This window comes from Pteropus vampyrus, unplaced genomic scaffold (assembly GCF_000151845.1).
Source record: "Pteropus vampyrus isolate Shadow unplaced genomic scaffold, Pvam_2.0 Scaffold9, whole genome shotgun sequence".
Taxonomy (NCBI): domain Eukaryota; kingdom Metazoa; phylum Chordata; class Mammalia; order Chiroptera; family Pteropodidae; genus Pteropus; species Pteropus vampyrus.
The window spans coordinates 7169971-7185567 of NW_011888790.1; the positions used below are offsets into that span (position 1 = coordinate 7169971).

Consider the following 15597-nt stretch of genomic DNA (forward strand, 5'->3'; position numbering starts at 1 on the left):
TTCAGGCCTACACCCACATGGCATAGAGCAGCTCCACATAAACCTTAAATTTGTGTTCACTAATATCATGTGCGCACATAAGCCCAATAATACTAAGGCCCAACATTTTCATTTTCTATTTACTCACCTTCTTGGACTACCATAGAATATATTTTACCTTTTTCCTCAAACCTTCAACATCTTCTTACCCACCCAGCTGATGACCTTGCTTCCTGTTTTCACTGAAAAAATAGAAACAATTGGAAGACAATGTTTGCAAGCACCACTACTGTGTGTACCCGCTTAACCACTTCCTACTGGTTCCTATAGATGTGTTGTGTATCTTCAAACCAAGGCTCACCTTTACTTTTAGAATCGCACATCCATTTTAGGACATAATTCCAGCAACTCTTCCCATTCTCTTCTGCATCAAGATATTCCCCCTGATTGGATCATTCCCATCAGCGTATAAGTATGTTATAATCAGCTCCAACCCAGAATAAAACCCCAATAACAGAAAATAACACTGGAAATATTTGCCTGTACTCTCCAATTACCACTGCTCTCTTCCCTCTTGAACCCTCTCCAATTAGGCTTTGCCTCCAGCTGTCTACAGAGCCTGTTCGTGGGAAGGGTCACTAACGGCTTCCACATTGCCGAATAAAATGATCAATTCTTCTATCAGATATTCTTGACTGTCAGCAACACAGACACAAAAGTCTTGATCTTCACCTTACATCTGCCTCTCCTTAAGCCTTTGCCATCTCAATAAATATGAACTCCATTTTTCTAGTTGCTCAGATCAGAATCCTGGTGTCAACCTTGAGGTTGTTCACACATACTCACCTATAATCCTTTAGCAAAACCAAATCACTTTTCACCACCTCTGCTGCTATCAGCCTAGTTCAAGCCATAATCATCTCTTGCGTGAATTATTTCAATAACCTCAACACTGTTCTCTCTCTCTCTCTCTCTCTTTTTATTCTTTCAGTCAATTCTCATCATCAAATTCACTGGAAGGATTTCTCTAGAACTCACAACAGATTGTCATTCCTTAGCTCAAAACTCTCCAGTGATTTTTCATCACTCTGAGAAAAAAGGCAAAGTCTTTATAATGGCCTACAAAATCTTATACAATTTTGGCTCCCCATTATGTTTCTGATCCCACCTCCTCTTCCTCTCCCCCGAATGTACTCCAGTCTAGCCACCCAGACCTCGTTATGTCTGAAACACAGCAGCCTCATTCCTCTCTCAGGGACTTTGCTCTTGCTGTTTCCTCTCCTTTATTTATATACATACGTCACTTCATTACAGGTCTTTGTTCAAATGTGAAGCCTTCCTTGTTTGATATAACATGGTAAACCCACTTCCAGGGCCCATCACTCTCTAATCCTTCTTTTATTTCCATTTATTTTACTTAAAAAAATTTCATTGTCTGTCTTTTTATTAGAATGCATTCTCCACGAGATCAGGAATTATAATTTCTTTTTTTCCCCCCCACTATACCAAGAACAGTACCTTGTACAGAGTTATTTCTTAATAAATATTTGTTCAATAAATGGATGAATAAATGTATAAATAAATAACAAGGATAATAATCTTGAGACAAATAAACTTTGTGATCTAATGCTTGCATTAGTGACCACTAATTGATGTAAGTTAGGAAACAACAGTGCAAGACCCTTCTTATGCTACCAGATTATCTAAAGAGAGCTGTAGTCCTTTGAGAGGTGTGCAGCAGACCCTGGGAGAGGAGACTATACACTCAGGGTTCTCATCAGCATAGAAATGCAGCTTATTGAGAGGGCTATTGGATGAACTCAAACGGTGGCACTCACACTAGTTTTGTGCAGACACGGCATCAAGTGGAATGACCAATAAATGTGGCATGCAGTTCAAGTTGCAATACTTCTTAACTTTAGAGATCTTGAAGGAAATGAAGATATTGGCAATGGTTTTCATGATGCCACAAACAGTGTTGCCTAGTTGCATTGTTTTTACCATAGTCATTATCATCATCAAATCAGAGTGACTAAAAGGAAGAAAGCACTAGAATATCTAATAGTGTATTTCCCAAGTTTTTGTGAGGCAGATTTTGGCAAGAGAATTAAAACATCTCTCCAAATATAACTTGGAACCATTGTTTCTCGGATGCTTCTGATGTATGAATGTTGTTTGAGGTCTCAAGACAGACTCTTTGATTGTTGTTGTCTTCTTTCCACCTCACCTGTCTTTACTAAGAAATGGTGACTATTTTAATTGTAGTCAAGGTAATTTGAATTTAGCTCTTCTAAGGGTTTTTTTCTTTTAGCAAATTTCCACATCCCTGACAAGTGCTGCTTAGAGTGTCAGACTGTTTTATAGCCCTGACTTAATGCAGGGGAAGATGAATTAAAAATTTTTTTTTTTTAAAAGCAGGAATGTTTACAGTCTTTTCTTTTTTATGTTTTAAGTAACAAGTTTTGTGTACCTTAGATTATAGGGCTAGAACAAGTGCTGGAGGTCCACCTCTGTTTAATTAATTTCAAGAACAGTTTTATGTCTCTGGTCCAGAAAAGATAGGAAGAAAACAGTGATAAAGAAGAAGGGGCATGAGAGACTGCTGGGCAGATGAAAAGGAGTTTAGAAGGGTAAATGTGTAGTGATTCTTTTCTCTTCTGTCTGATCATATGCTGCTTTGTCATAAGGGTGGGCAAGGTATTTTATATTTAGAATAGGTTCTTCCAGTAGGGTGAATGCTGCTTCCAAAATAAATAAATGAAGGAAGGAAAGGAGGAATAAAAGGAAAGTAAAGTAAAAGATAATATTAATTGCAAAAGTATTCTCAAAACATCTTTTGCTATATTTTAAATGAGCACATGGATTTGTGAAAGGAAAAATATGAATAAGCAAAGCTGGTGCCTACAGGATGCCAGGAGAATAGATAAAAATCAAAAAGTGTTGTGAAAAAATTGATTGGTTGACATCATGAGATTAATATCATTTGCCACTTTACTGATGCTATTATTACTGTTTTTCAATGAACATTCTTTTTCTGGCTTGTGTAATGTTAGAACTGCACATTGGAAGCTTTACAAAGTACAAATGAGCATAGAAGTTTTTTTTTTTAACTTTTAGTTTTCAAATAATTTTAAACTCTCAGAAAAGTTGCATAAGTAATATGACAAACTAAATACCGTTCTTCAAGACTTCTGATTCAAATTTTGCCAATTCTAATAATGTCCTTATAGCAAAAAGGTCTAACTTAGGACCATACATTGTTCTCAATTGTCATATCTTCCTAGGCTCTTTCAATCTGAAAGAATTCCTCCATTTCTACTTGACTTTCATGACCTTACATTTTTGAAGGTATGTTATAGAAGTTTTCTAAATTTCTTTTCATTTGATATTTTCCCTTGATTATAACCAGGTTGTGAACTTTTTTTCCCTGAAATATTAGAGAAGTGATGTTGTGTCCTTCTCATTGAATCTTATCAGGTGGCATATGACATCAATTTGTCCCATTACTGATAGTGTTAACTTTGAATACCTGATTCAAATGATGTCTGTTGGGTTTTTCCACTGTAAAGTTAATTTTCCCTTTCCTTTGTAATTAATAAACATTTTGCAGAGAGATACTTTGAGACTGAAATCCTGTTCATCTTACTCATATCCACTAATAATTTTAGCATTTATTGAAATGTCTTGACTAAATTACTTCTAGATTTTTAATTGGAATTCTAATCTAAGAGCTTTCTTTTCTTCCTATTTCTTTATTTGGTTATGACATCAGTCAGGATTCACGGATTCTTATTGTATTCAGTGGATTATAATCCATTATTCTTATCACTTATTTTAATGCTCAAATTATTCCATGTTTGGTCAGTGGGAACTCCTTCAAGGTGGCTCCTGTGTTCTTTGGTTATGTCTCCATTATTCTTTTGAGAAATTCCTTATTTTCTGCCACATCAATTTCCAAGCTCATCTATTCTTTCCATGATTCACTCTCAGATTCTCCAGTGAACCCTGGAAAGACATATTTGGAAACTAAGACTTGGGCATTAAGTTTGCTCATTACTACTTACGTGTCATTGCTCTCAGGTCCTCTTCTTAATGGACATACACACACATTTAAATATCTTTATATCTATCTACATCTCTATCTCTATCTCTGTCTATCTGTATCTATAAAACCATATGTTTATATCTGCTCTTCTAATTTCAATCAAACGATCCAACACCACAGGGTTCATCTAAACTTTTTTCTTTTCCATATCTGTACCTGCCTCCTCCAGCCACTAAAATACCTGACCTCCCTTTATGTGTACAGTCGCCCATTCCTGCTGGGCCTCTAACCTGCTCAGAAGTCCACCTTGTGTGAGCCCTCCCACCTGTTTCAAAAAAAGGAAGGCATCTATTACCATAATTTTAACTGGACTTTCTATTACCATAATTTTTAACCAGCATTGGCTGGTTATCTTGGCATTATGGAAGGATAGTAGTGAGTTGGTAGCAGTGTTATCAAAACAGTAGAGTCACAACATGTGGGTATTTTATTTACTAAACTTCAACTTAATTAAAAATGCTGAAAAATATTATATTACTGTACATACATGTATATGTACATATTGCTATATGAGCATGGATACACAAAACCATGGTTTATTGCCTTCTGTGAGAAGTTTAGGGAATTTTTCAAAGGCAGATTTGACCACTGATGTTTCTTACTTTAGATGCCAACTTCAGAATCTAAGTCCTGTGTACAGTATGACTCCATTGTATGGTCTAAATTGTCTCAACATCCAGTCGAGTTCTCCCTCCAGGAGATCACATCACTTTGGTTTCCAAAATTGTGAGGATCAGATACTGATTCTAGATCTTACTTACTTACTACTGGATTATTCTGAGAAAAAGATACCATTTTTGTCTGTCTATTCCCTTTAAAATGTAAATAAAAATGATTTCAGTAAATATTCTGATACCACGTTCCTAGACAACAGCTAGGAAAGAGCAGAGTCTTGGCTATGGGATAACTCCAATAAGGTGGCTCACTGAGACATTCATAGGAGGCCAAGCTAAAGAGCGCCCTCTCCAGGAATGGAGGCCAAAGAGTGCTAGTAGGGGAAGAAGAGAGGAGCCTTAAATGAGAGGAAGAAGCAATTAGGTCCAAGAAGCAGATGATGAAGTCTACTGCATGGAGCATTCATTCATTTAACATATACTTATAAAGGACTAAGTATATCCCAGGTACATAAATAAATATATGTGTTTCCTGCCCTGAAGAAGCTTGGTACCTAAAGAAATACCAAGGAACTAAATAATGGAGTTTTGAGACAAGAACACAGTGGCTGTGTTTTTCTAAATCTTGAGGGTATTGGACTAAATTTTAAAAAGTATGGAAAATTATCTTTCAGTTGAAACACTGGTAACTCATTTTGTTTACTGTTCCTTATAATATCATTTTTAAAAAAAGATATTTAATAGGTTAATGAAGACTATTGGATAAATAAAGGCTATTCAGTTTTGTTTAAAGTTGTCTGGACTTTTCAAGATCAGGTGGTAATATCATAAGACAGGAGATTATGTGACTGGCAGAAATTTATTTTGATGATTAGGAAAAAATTACAGATTATTCTTAGGTGGTTATCAATAAATAAGCAATGATATCTGTGACACTTACTTTCTGTAGAATTTGATTTTTAAAAATGGAACTCGGCTATTTCCACTTTACTTTTAGATACTTTGTTGTTTATTAGTAAGCTTTCTCTTATAGTTACTTTGCTTTCTTGACATACTTTCAGTTCTACAGAGTTTGTGGGCAAAGATATTTAAAAAGCAAGTAAATTATCATGATGTTCTACATATTACCTTTGCAAATAATTCCTTGGGCAAGAACTCTAGACTAATAAATGAGAGCATGTGGATCATTTAGAATGGTTTTCTGTTAAGAACCGATTGCCTGGGAATTGAAAAATTCAAAGTGCTTTTTCATGACGTTATTTAAATTCGTTTAAAAAAAAAATCACTTCATTTAGACTTGTTTCTGTGTCTCCTCAATTTGCCCTCCTGAGAAAGAACTGGAGAACGTTGCACTTTGGGAAAAATTTAATTAAGTTAGTTCACAAAGGCACATTAGAAGATAAAAATCCTCAGGCCTGATCCTTTTTGGCATTATAGAAACAGACAGGAGGTAAAGATCTGCAGGCAGCCCTCTGTCTGCAGAGCAGAAGCTCCTCTCTCAAGCTGGCAGGAGCAGGAATGCTGGTGAAGTGAGGCTGAGGTCGAGACCACCATTCATTCTCTTATTTTAATGCAATTTCAACTTGATAATACGTATGAGGTGTGTCAGGAGCATTAATATTTTGAGCCTTAGGCAATCAGATCTGAGGGTTCATTCTGTTCAATTCATAATGTAGATTATATTTTATAATGTTGCCAGGACTTGATTATTTGCACATCCTAGAAGGTATGGCTTCTGCTCTGAACATTTAAAAGAGAACTGCTATAGAACTCTGAACATTAAACAGAGAATTACTATAGGTAAATCTCATAAAAATAAAGAAATGATCCTATAATCATGATTTTAAAATTATATATTTGGATGACTATCACAGCAGCAGATTAATTTGACTATTGTGGCAAGCACCAAAAATGAAGGAGTGACACAGAGAACTATTTGTGCACTTTATAACATTGCAGGTCAGCGTCGTGATAAAACACTTTTATTCAGACCATATAGAAACATATATCTCTCTCTCATCTATTTATATCTCTCTCTACGTATTTATATGTAAATACATACACATCCAAATAAGACATGATCACAGAAAATGTCTGTAAACATTTACGTTAACTTGTGGACATACATTGATTTTAAACACATCCTTTACTTTAAATAGCTTTGATTTTCTGTCTCAAAGACAAAAGAGAACATTAATAGCTATCACTTACTAAGTTTACCTAGTTGAATGTTAGCGCTTCTAAAAACAAGTCAATATTCATTACTTTTCCACATTGGAAGGTTAAAGAAATAAATGATCCTTTGAAACTGAAAATGAAATTCTGTGAAATGTCAAGAAAATATTTTGCTCAGTCTCACTTTAAGGGGAACTGAATAGTGATCATAAAAGCCTTTGACATTAAAGTGAAAGGCTGTTGGTACATAATGTAACCCAATTAATTAGGATCTGCTTAATTTGGAATCTGTAACAGAGTAGATATGAAATGTATTTTGCTGCTTTAAAACTTGTAAAAACCCCATATGTTTAACACAAATATAATAAAAATGAGGAGAGACTAAAATTCATCCCTATAATTAAGCTGTGTGATGGGTGAAGGTCCCGCTTATTTGCATATAGTGTAGCCAACACTGCCAGCAATTGCACAATGTATCCCAGGAATCTTCTGGGTGTCACTATACAGAAACTTATTTATTAAGCTTTATTCAGCTTGAACCAAAGGAAGATATACCTTTATCAGTAAAGGTGAGGTTGAAACATGAATGGAAAAATGGTCACAACTTTTCATGATCCCCAGATAGAAAGCCCTTTCCTTAGTCATTTTTTGGGGTTAAATTCTAAGAACAAGGACTTGTTCAATGATTGCCAGGCAAAGGTTAAGTGGAGAAATATAGATTGAATATTGCCATTCTAAGGCACCTTTTAATTTGCTCCTTTACCAAAGCCATCGGAAACTGGATATATGTCAGAATATCGTAGAGAGATTCAAATATCAAAGGGTGCAAAATTAACAAATTTTCTGAATTGAAAAGCACAATACACTACTTTTAGAGACAACGCATAAGACTTGCTCAAGTTAAAAATAACTGGAGAGTTAAGTTCTAAGGTTTTTACAGCCTTACTAATAGTATTTGGCTGCTTCGGTTCTGTAAGATTTTAGCAAGACTATAAAAATACTTAGAACGCTTTTTTGTTGTTTGTGTGCTTCCAGCATAAGTAACTGATAGCTTATGACATCCAGGTTATAGGTCAAATCTGAAGCTTTATTGCACATCCAGGGAAAATTACTTTTTGAATAACACATGGTATAGCCTTCAACTCCTAACAGGGCAGGAGGAGTTCAGATACGAACATTTATACTTTCAAAGTGACCAGATTACACATGATTTCACTTGCTCTGAAATAACTCCATAAATGCAATTTCAAAATTTATTTCTCCATCATACCACAAAAAAACTTAGCAATAAATTCTAACATATTTAGGTGTTTCTAAGAGGAGAAACTATTCTTTTTTTGTTTTGCTATTCAAAAAATTTATTATAGCATCTCTAATATATGGAGAATGTTAGAGAACATATAACACATTTCCTGTGTGTCTCCAATAAAAGAGACATTTCAACTTATTGTACTTTTTCTTTATTCCCTTATAACTGCAGCACAATTAAAAAATAAACTGAGGAAGGTAACTCAATGCAAATTCAATCTGATGTTAGAAGGAAGCTGCATATGAAACTAAATCAGATATAAGAGCTTTTTCTAAAATAGGATTAAGCAGCATTTTGAACCACCTAGAATCAATTCTCATGGGATGCTGTTGTAGAAATGATAGTGAGTTAAGAAAACATTTTTCTCATGGAAAAATCATAAGTCCGAGCTTGTCACTTATGTTATCCAAGATAAGTTTGGTGATTACCCTGTAAATGAACATTGATTTTTCTGTAGACTCCAGTATTTCCAATCTCTGAGAAACTGTTCTGGTGTCCAGGATCGCCTATTGCAGGATTATGGCAAATATCTTCTAGTGAAGTGGTTGCTTCTCTGAGAAAACAAAGGAATTGATTCACACATCTGCGTTTTTACCACACTATTTTCTAAGACTAGGTTTAACACAGCAGAGAAAAAACAACAACGAAACACCCACAAACCTCAAAAACCTACATATTTATTATTACTGGTTAACCCACAAGGTGGCACTAAAGAGAAAAGTGACAAAAGTGAAGATCACAGGCAACTTTTGTACTAAATCAATTCTATTAGGAGGATTAAATCTATTTTATGACACAATCATCCAAATTTTAATATGCTAATCTCAAAACATTCATATTAAGGTTTGTTGTTTTTTCCTATGGACTGTTTTGGAGTTAAAAAGTTTCATTTAATCAAGCAGCTGATTATTTTTAAAAGAGTTAATAGTTTGAATATTTCTGTGCAGTAGTTCTTTTGCAGGAAGTTTGTTTTTCTCCCTCAGATGCAGACTCCACAACCATTGTGTTTTAAGTTATGACCATGTATTTTTTTGTGTTTTGTATGGTGCCTAGCACTTAATGTTCTTAATATAAATTTTAAAAATAATCTATTTAACATTATAATATTTACAGAAGGATATATTTAGATTTTTTATATTTGTGATAATAGCATATAAATAATTTTTTTAAACTACTAAGAAAAAAGGAATTTGAGCCAAAGTTTGATTGTTTCAATTCCAGGAATAATTCCTGGATTTCCAAATACATATTTTACCTAACTTTCAAGGTCTCTGGAGAGTATTTCTTGGATACGAATGGGGAAATGTTCGCAAGAAACCATGTATAAAGGAAGAAAAAATGGTATGATACTGGCATAGCCTTGGTAGAACCCTGAAAGTAAAGAGGCAAGGAAGATGCTAAGTTATGGTACCATGTAGTAGATGGAACTGGATCTTCTCCAGCTAACATTTCTGATTATGAGCAAGAAGGTATAGACTGAAAAAAAGAGGCTATTCTTCAGTTCGAGATTAAGAGATATGCTATTCATGCATAGGCTTGAAACTTGAAGGGAAATATTCTGATTCATCTTTTTTCTTAATTTCAAAGTAGAATTTCAATTAGTTGAAAACTGATGCAATTTTAATTTTTACTATTATTGTGTAACATATAAATAGCTTGTGAAATATTTTCTCACAGAAGATGTGTTTCTCACTCAGAAATAACTGTGTCTTTGACTAAAATATTGACCCAGAAAACTACATATTATGTATTTTATACCATAATATTAAAAATAAAGAACACTTTAGATTGAAATCAGCTTTGAAAAACTGAAATATAAGTGTATGACTTCAAGATTAATGATAACTTATTATCTAAAAGAGAAAAACTTAATCATTTCTCCTAATTTCTTTATCAATCCATTTACAATGATCATTTGCTGCTCAAAGTTAAAGTATTGTTACCTCATTTAAAGAGCTGTAGTGATAAACATGTCAAACACATATCTATGTGTAGTAAAGTTCAGGCTTTACAAGATAAACAATATGCTTTATTATTAAATGGAAGAAGAGTGAATGATTGGAAAAGAAAAAAATAGATTAAATGATACATATGGAAGAAATAAAGCAGAATATTTTATGTCTTTTTGTGACTTTAGATTTATATATATATGTATGTGATTTTGTAGTGAACTTTTCATGGTTTGACAGAGGTGAGTCACCTGTTTCATTTCATGTAAATTTGAGTTGTTAAATAAGCCTGGGTTAAAACTACATTTTTTTAATGCATTTAAGAGGTTAGATTTCTAAGGCATGTAAACTCCTCGTTCTGCAGTATGGATATAAGCTATGGTCAACTCTTTCAACTACTTAATCATCTAGGAACTACTTAATCCTAGTTCTCAATCTAGGATGAATAATACTCTCTTTTTTTTCTTTCTATCATTACTTTATAAAATAATAACTATTATTCTGCTCAAGGTCATAATACATTTTCTCTATTTATTCATTTCATTTAATAAATACATAGCACTCATCATGTGCCAGGCACTTGATCCTCCACTTAGGATGGAGACCACTGCTTCCTGGGTCAGTGCTATACCTCTAGCACTTTGCCTGACATTGACTTCATAATTTACACAGCAAATATCAATTCTGCAACTGGATAGTTTATATCTGGCTTACCTTTCAGGAAGCAGTATGGCATAATGGTTAAATGTACATGTGATGAAGCAACATTGTATAGTTTGGAATTCCAGTTCTGCTACCTATTAATGAAATGGCTTTGGGATACATATTTCATCCCGCTGAGCCTCGGTTCCCTCATCTGTCAAATGAGGTAAATAACAGCATTGACTTCTTGGGGTTATCTTCATGATTAAATAAGATAAAGTGCTTAGACAAATACCTCATGCAAGGTAAGCCCTTAGAAAATCTTAACTACTACTACTACTATTATTGTTATTATTATTAATTCTTTCTGCCATGTTTATCTAGAAACATGGATTTGAATGATTTAAATTCACGGTAGAAACTATATTGGTATAGTTACTAATTCTATTTTTTGAGCTACTAGACAAATTGACTTGTTCAACAGAAACATCTCTGTAAAGATACTTAATTTCTTTTCTGCTTGTAGAATTTGATGTCTATTATGTTTGCAGATTTCATGAATAAACTATAAATATTTCCAGTAGAACTTTCTTGAGATCCTAATTCTCTCATCTCCAGATGTAACATTTAATGCTAGAATTGAGAATGACACTATGGATATTTGGTTATCCTTTTCCTTATATTTGCCATCTAGAAAGGCCATTATGCTGTAAGACTTGTTCTGTTTTGGTGTAACCATAATTATGACACTTTCCTAAGATTAATGACATGTAGTTATTAATAGGTTAGGAAATGTTTTCTTTTTAAAACAACTTCATAATTTTACTGATTTTTTTTGCGAGAAAAAAAGACAATCAAATTTAGATATAATTTCCATTCAGATTAATCTTTTTAAATAAATAGTCAGATAATAGCTAAATCAAGGTGTTACTTGTAGTTGGCAAACTGCAAACATGCAATTGCACTGTCCCAATAATAGCTAATTTTAAACAATTCTCCTCTTTCTGTCTTTAAGATCTTGAAGTATGTTCTATCTATAAGGGTGTTTCTTATATGAGGCCTATCAATAATGTTGACAGATACAATGGTCAAATGATATGAAAATTTGAAATTATGCAATATAAAACATTAATAGTCAAAACTAATGTGTTTCCCCAGATTAAGAAATTCATCAAATTATCACGATCATGAATTTCAAACTGTTGTTTTATTGCCACATGGCAGCTCTATTTTAGCTGGTAAATAGACTCATACCGCTATTCATATCAGCATTGGCCTCCAGTTGTGTGAGGTCTTCAGGAACATATCCCTCTCACAAAATATATCAGTCCTATTTCACTGCCAGAATAGCAGGGGTTGTGTTCTTTTCCCCCTATACTTTTGCTAATACAACGTATTTTTTATAAAGTCTCTTTATCCATTATACTTTTAGCTTTTAATTCAATTTTTTTTTTTTTTTGCTTCTTGATGAAGCAGATTAATGAAAAATCTCTTGAGAGCATAAAGAGACTAGTAAATTAGCTTTGGAATTTTGTAGAATTTGAGGACTGGAAGATACTTCTCAAGATACTTCATCTAACTCCTAAACAATACACCAAGAAAATGAGTCTAAGTAAATAGGTTAGGACAATGTAAGGAGGTGAGGGCAGACTGGGACATTGTTCTTTGTCCTGAGCCAAGCTTCTTCTGGATATGACATGCTAATCACACTTGAAAGGGCTGAGCATACAAGGACACTTGAGTTGTGCCTCGAAATACAAACTAGTGTATTTCGAGAAAAAAGCAGTTCAAGTGTGAACAATTAAAGAGTAAAGACTTTGAAGCTAGCTTATTTACTGAAGGTAGTTCATTTTGATTATTTACAGGACCAAGGTGTAGATTTAATTAATAATAACTTCTGTTTAGCCTCATATACATTAAGCAGTCAGATTCTTTTCACTTTTACGAGCCCCTAAATCAGATATGGCCACAAAATGGCTTTAAAGACATTTATTAGCTAAAGAAAATAATCATAAAAGTCTCCCAACAATAAATGTGTTTCTGAGAGAAGAATCGGGATTTTGGAGAGTTTTATTCCACTGCATGGTTCTAGCATTGGCAAAGTCAAAACTATCTCAAATTTTGTGATCTATAACACCGAAGGAGTATGAGTGAGTCATCTCTTTAATATTTTTGTTAGGTATACAATCTGAAATTTTGTCCTACCCCCCCCCTTTTTTTGGTTTGAGAGTAGAATGGGCAACAAAACTCACTGGGACCCTTTTGTAACATAGACATGAGAGAAAGAATTATTTATCCACTCGAACTTGATGTTGTTTCCTAGGTAAAGTTGCATTTTAGGAGAATCAATGTTTTAAGTTGTGTCCACTCTGTGTTGATAAGCTGTGTCCACTCCACTTGGGTCTTAAAAATAATCCATCCACTAATTTAATCATAGTTAGTAGAGATTTTATAATTGTTAAATATAGTCTTTAATTTCAAAATATTTGATAGCTGCCTTGTAATTATCAAAAGTATATAAACACATTGATTAAACACAAAGAAGAACAGAAAAAGACATCTTTGAATCTTTTCTTGACTAATATCATTTTAGAGAAAGATCTTAAATATTTCTTAGTGAGTAACCTCTTCATTTAGATTGTGATTCTCAGATTTCAGGGTGGGGGAGGGGTTTCCAGATGCCTGTGATAATCCAAATGAGTTAAATCCATGGATTTTAGATCAATAATCCTGAATTGCCAGATTCATACCCTGAAGTCAGAGAGGTCCGGTTACCTGCTAAGAGTCACACAGCTCTTTTTATCTGCCTATACTATATTTCCTGATTCTGTGAAAACAAGATATGAACCCCAACTCAACTCTTACAATTTATACAGCCAGATACATATGGACAGCAAAAGCACAGAAATTTAAAAACAGAGGAGAAAAAAGTAACTTGAACAGAATGTGGCATTTCCCTTGGTTTGTTGCTAACGGCCCACATACATCTTACAAAAAAAAAAAAAAAAACAACACACACACACTGGCACTTCTTTTCATCATCATTTAAAAATGATTCAAATGGACATTTAGAATGTGCGGCATTGGAAATGGGCCCCATCTGGAGATCAATGAAAAGAGCTTTATCCAGCAGGGCTGTGTTTTCAGTGGTTGTCTAGCTAAAGTTGATATGTATTTGGTCTCTTCTCTTTGGTCATGCTTTTAAAGCCAAACACAGTATTTTAACTGTATATTTTCAGGACTCCAAAGCCAGTAGCATAAAACATTCTTTTTTGTAAGAAAAATAATTATGAATGTGATGTTTAAAACGCCTCTAGTATCTGAGGATGGGAAAGAAACGTAAAAAGGAATTACTTCATTCTTTTTATTTTGCTTTTTATTTTTTTGACTGAAGCCCATCACTTTGTTTTATTAAAAACTAGAGACTCCCACCTCTTAGCTCTTACCTTTAGGATGGCTATTTTCTGAACATTGTTACAAAAATTAGCATTCTTCACACAAATTCTAAGGATTGGATAGCCCATATACTCATATACGCTCTGAACTGTAATTTAAAACTTCTTTAAACTTAGACAAGAGTCCATAACCAGCCAATGGTCTATGAACTGGTTTTGATGTTCCTGCTGTCAGCATCTATTGATAACGGTTCTAAAAAAGTTTAAACAATTTTCACGATATCACTGAAAACTGCAACAAAATAATTGTGGCTAGGTGAAGTGAAAAACTGACCAGTCATGGAATCTATTTGTTCCTTGTTCTAGTAAGTCTAAAGTAATGAGGTTCATCTTCCCAGCTTTCCTCAGTCTCAAGTTTTTGGTCCTGAATGTTACACTGTAGGTATTATATTTTAATTATTTCCCCAATCTAAAAATGAAATTTATTCGATACGAAAGCATTTCCTTTCTTTAGCCTTTACTTTAGGAGGATTCCAATGCTTCATTGCTAACACTTATTTTAGTACTGCACACCTGGACACAGTATAATAATATATGTAGTCAGGCTTTGGAGAATTTATTTTAATTTACATACAATCCTCCAAATCCTCTGGCGAGCTTGATGTGAAATCTGACACTGCCGCGTTTCCCCAGCAGGATCTTCCTTTGCTCTTGGTGTTAATAGCCTAAGGCTTCAACGATCCCTCCAGGGAGGCGCGGTGGGGCTAAGAAGTCGGGAAGAGGGGTGACTGCGGGGCTTGTTGCGCTGAAGATTTACAATGTACTTCTTGCAGGAGGCTCAGCAACCCCCTCTGTGGCTGTGGGTGTCTGGTGTGACAGAACGGAGAAAAGCTCTCTAATCTCCCAGTGCCTGCTTCTGCCTCTCAGCCGCTCCCCTCCCCTCCCTCCTTGCCTGCCTCCTCGCGCTCTCTTGCTCTCTCCTTTGCCTTTCTCGGGGAGTTTCAGTCCCTGGATGCTGCCAGAGTAGCCTTGGCAATCTAGACCCGGAGCCAGTGTACACACACACACACACACACACACACACACACACACGCACACACGCGCGCACACATGCACACGCACTCGTACACACGCACTCCGGCTCTCCCCACGGGGATACGGAGCAAACCCGGAGCTTCATCTACCTGAAAGGGATGGCCCGGCCAGACACTTCTTGCTCACTTGTCATCTCCGGAGGTCAGAGCAACGTCCGAACAAGGGAGGCTTTTTGTCCGGTCTGCAACCTCTCGCCGTTTGCCACCACCGCTGCTTAAAGTGTCCAGGGTGGAGGAGAAGGCTTTTCCAGGGCAGATTCCCGGCGCAGCACTGCGGCCCTGGGACTTCACCCAGCTGGCTTACCCGGGTCTCCTCCTCCCCGGCCATTCTCTCT

At 35.0% G+C, this 15597-nt stretch overlaps 1 long non-coding RNA gene across 1 annotated transcript; it reads right to left on the reverse strand.

The window, feature by feature from the left end:
• Positions 1 to 6637: 6637 nt before the first annotated feature.
• Positions 6638 to 15489, reverse strand: LOC111729849. Its single transcript, XR_002776413.1, has 2 exons — positions 15353 to 15489; positions 6638 to 8735 (listed from the first exon to the last, which is right to left on the reverse strand). It is a non-coding gene; the product is annotated as an uncharacterized LOC111729849 (long non-coding RNA).
• Positions 15490 to 15597: the final 108 nt, after the last annotated feature.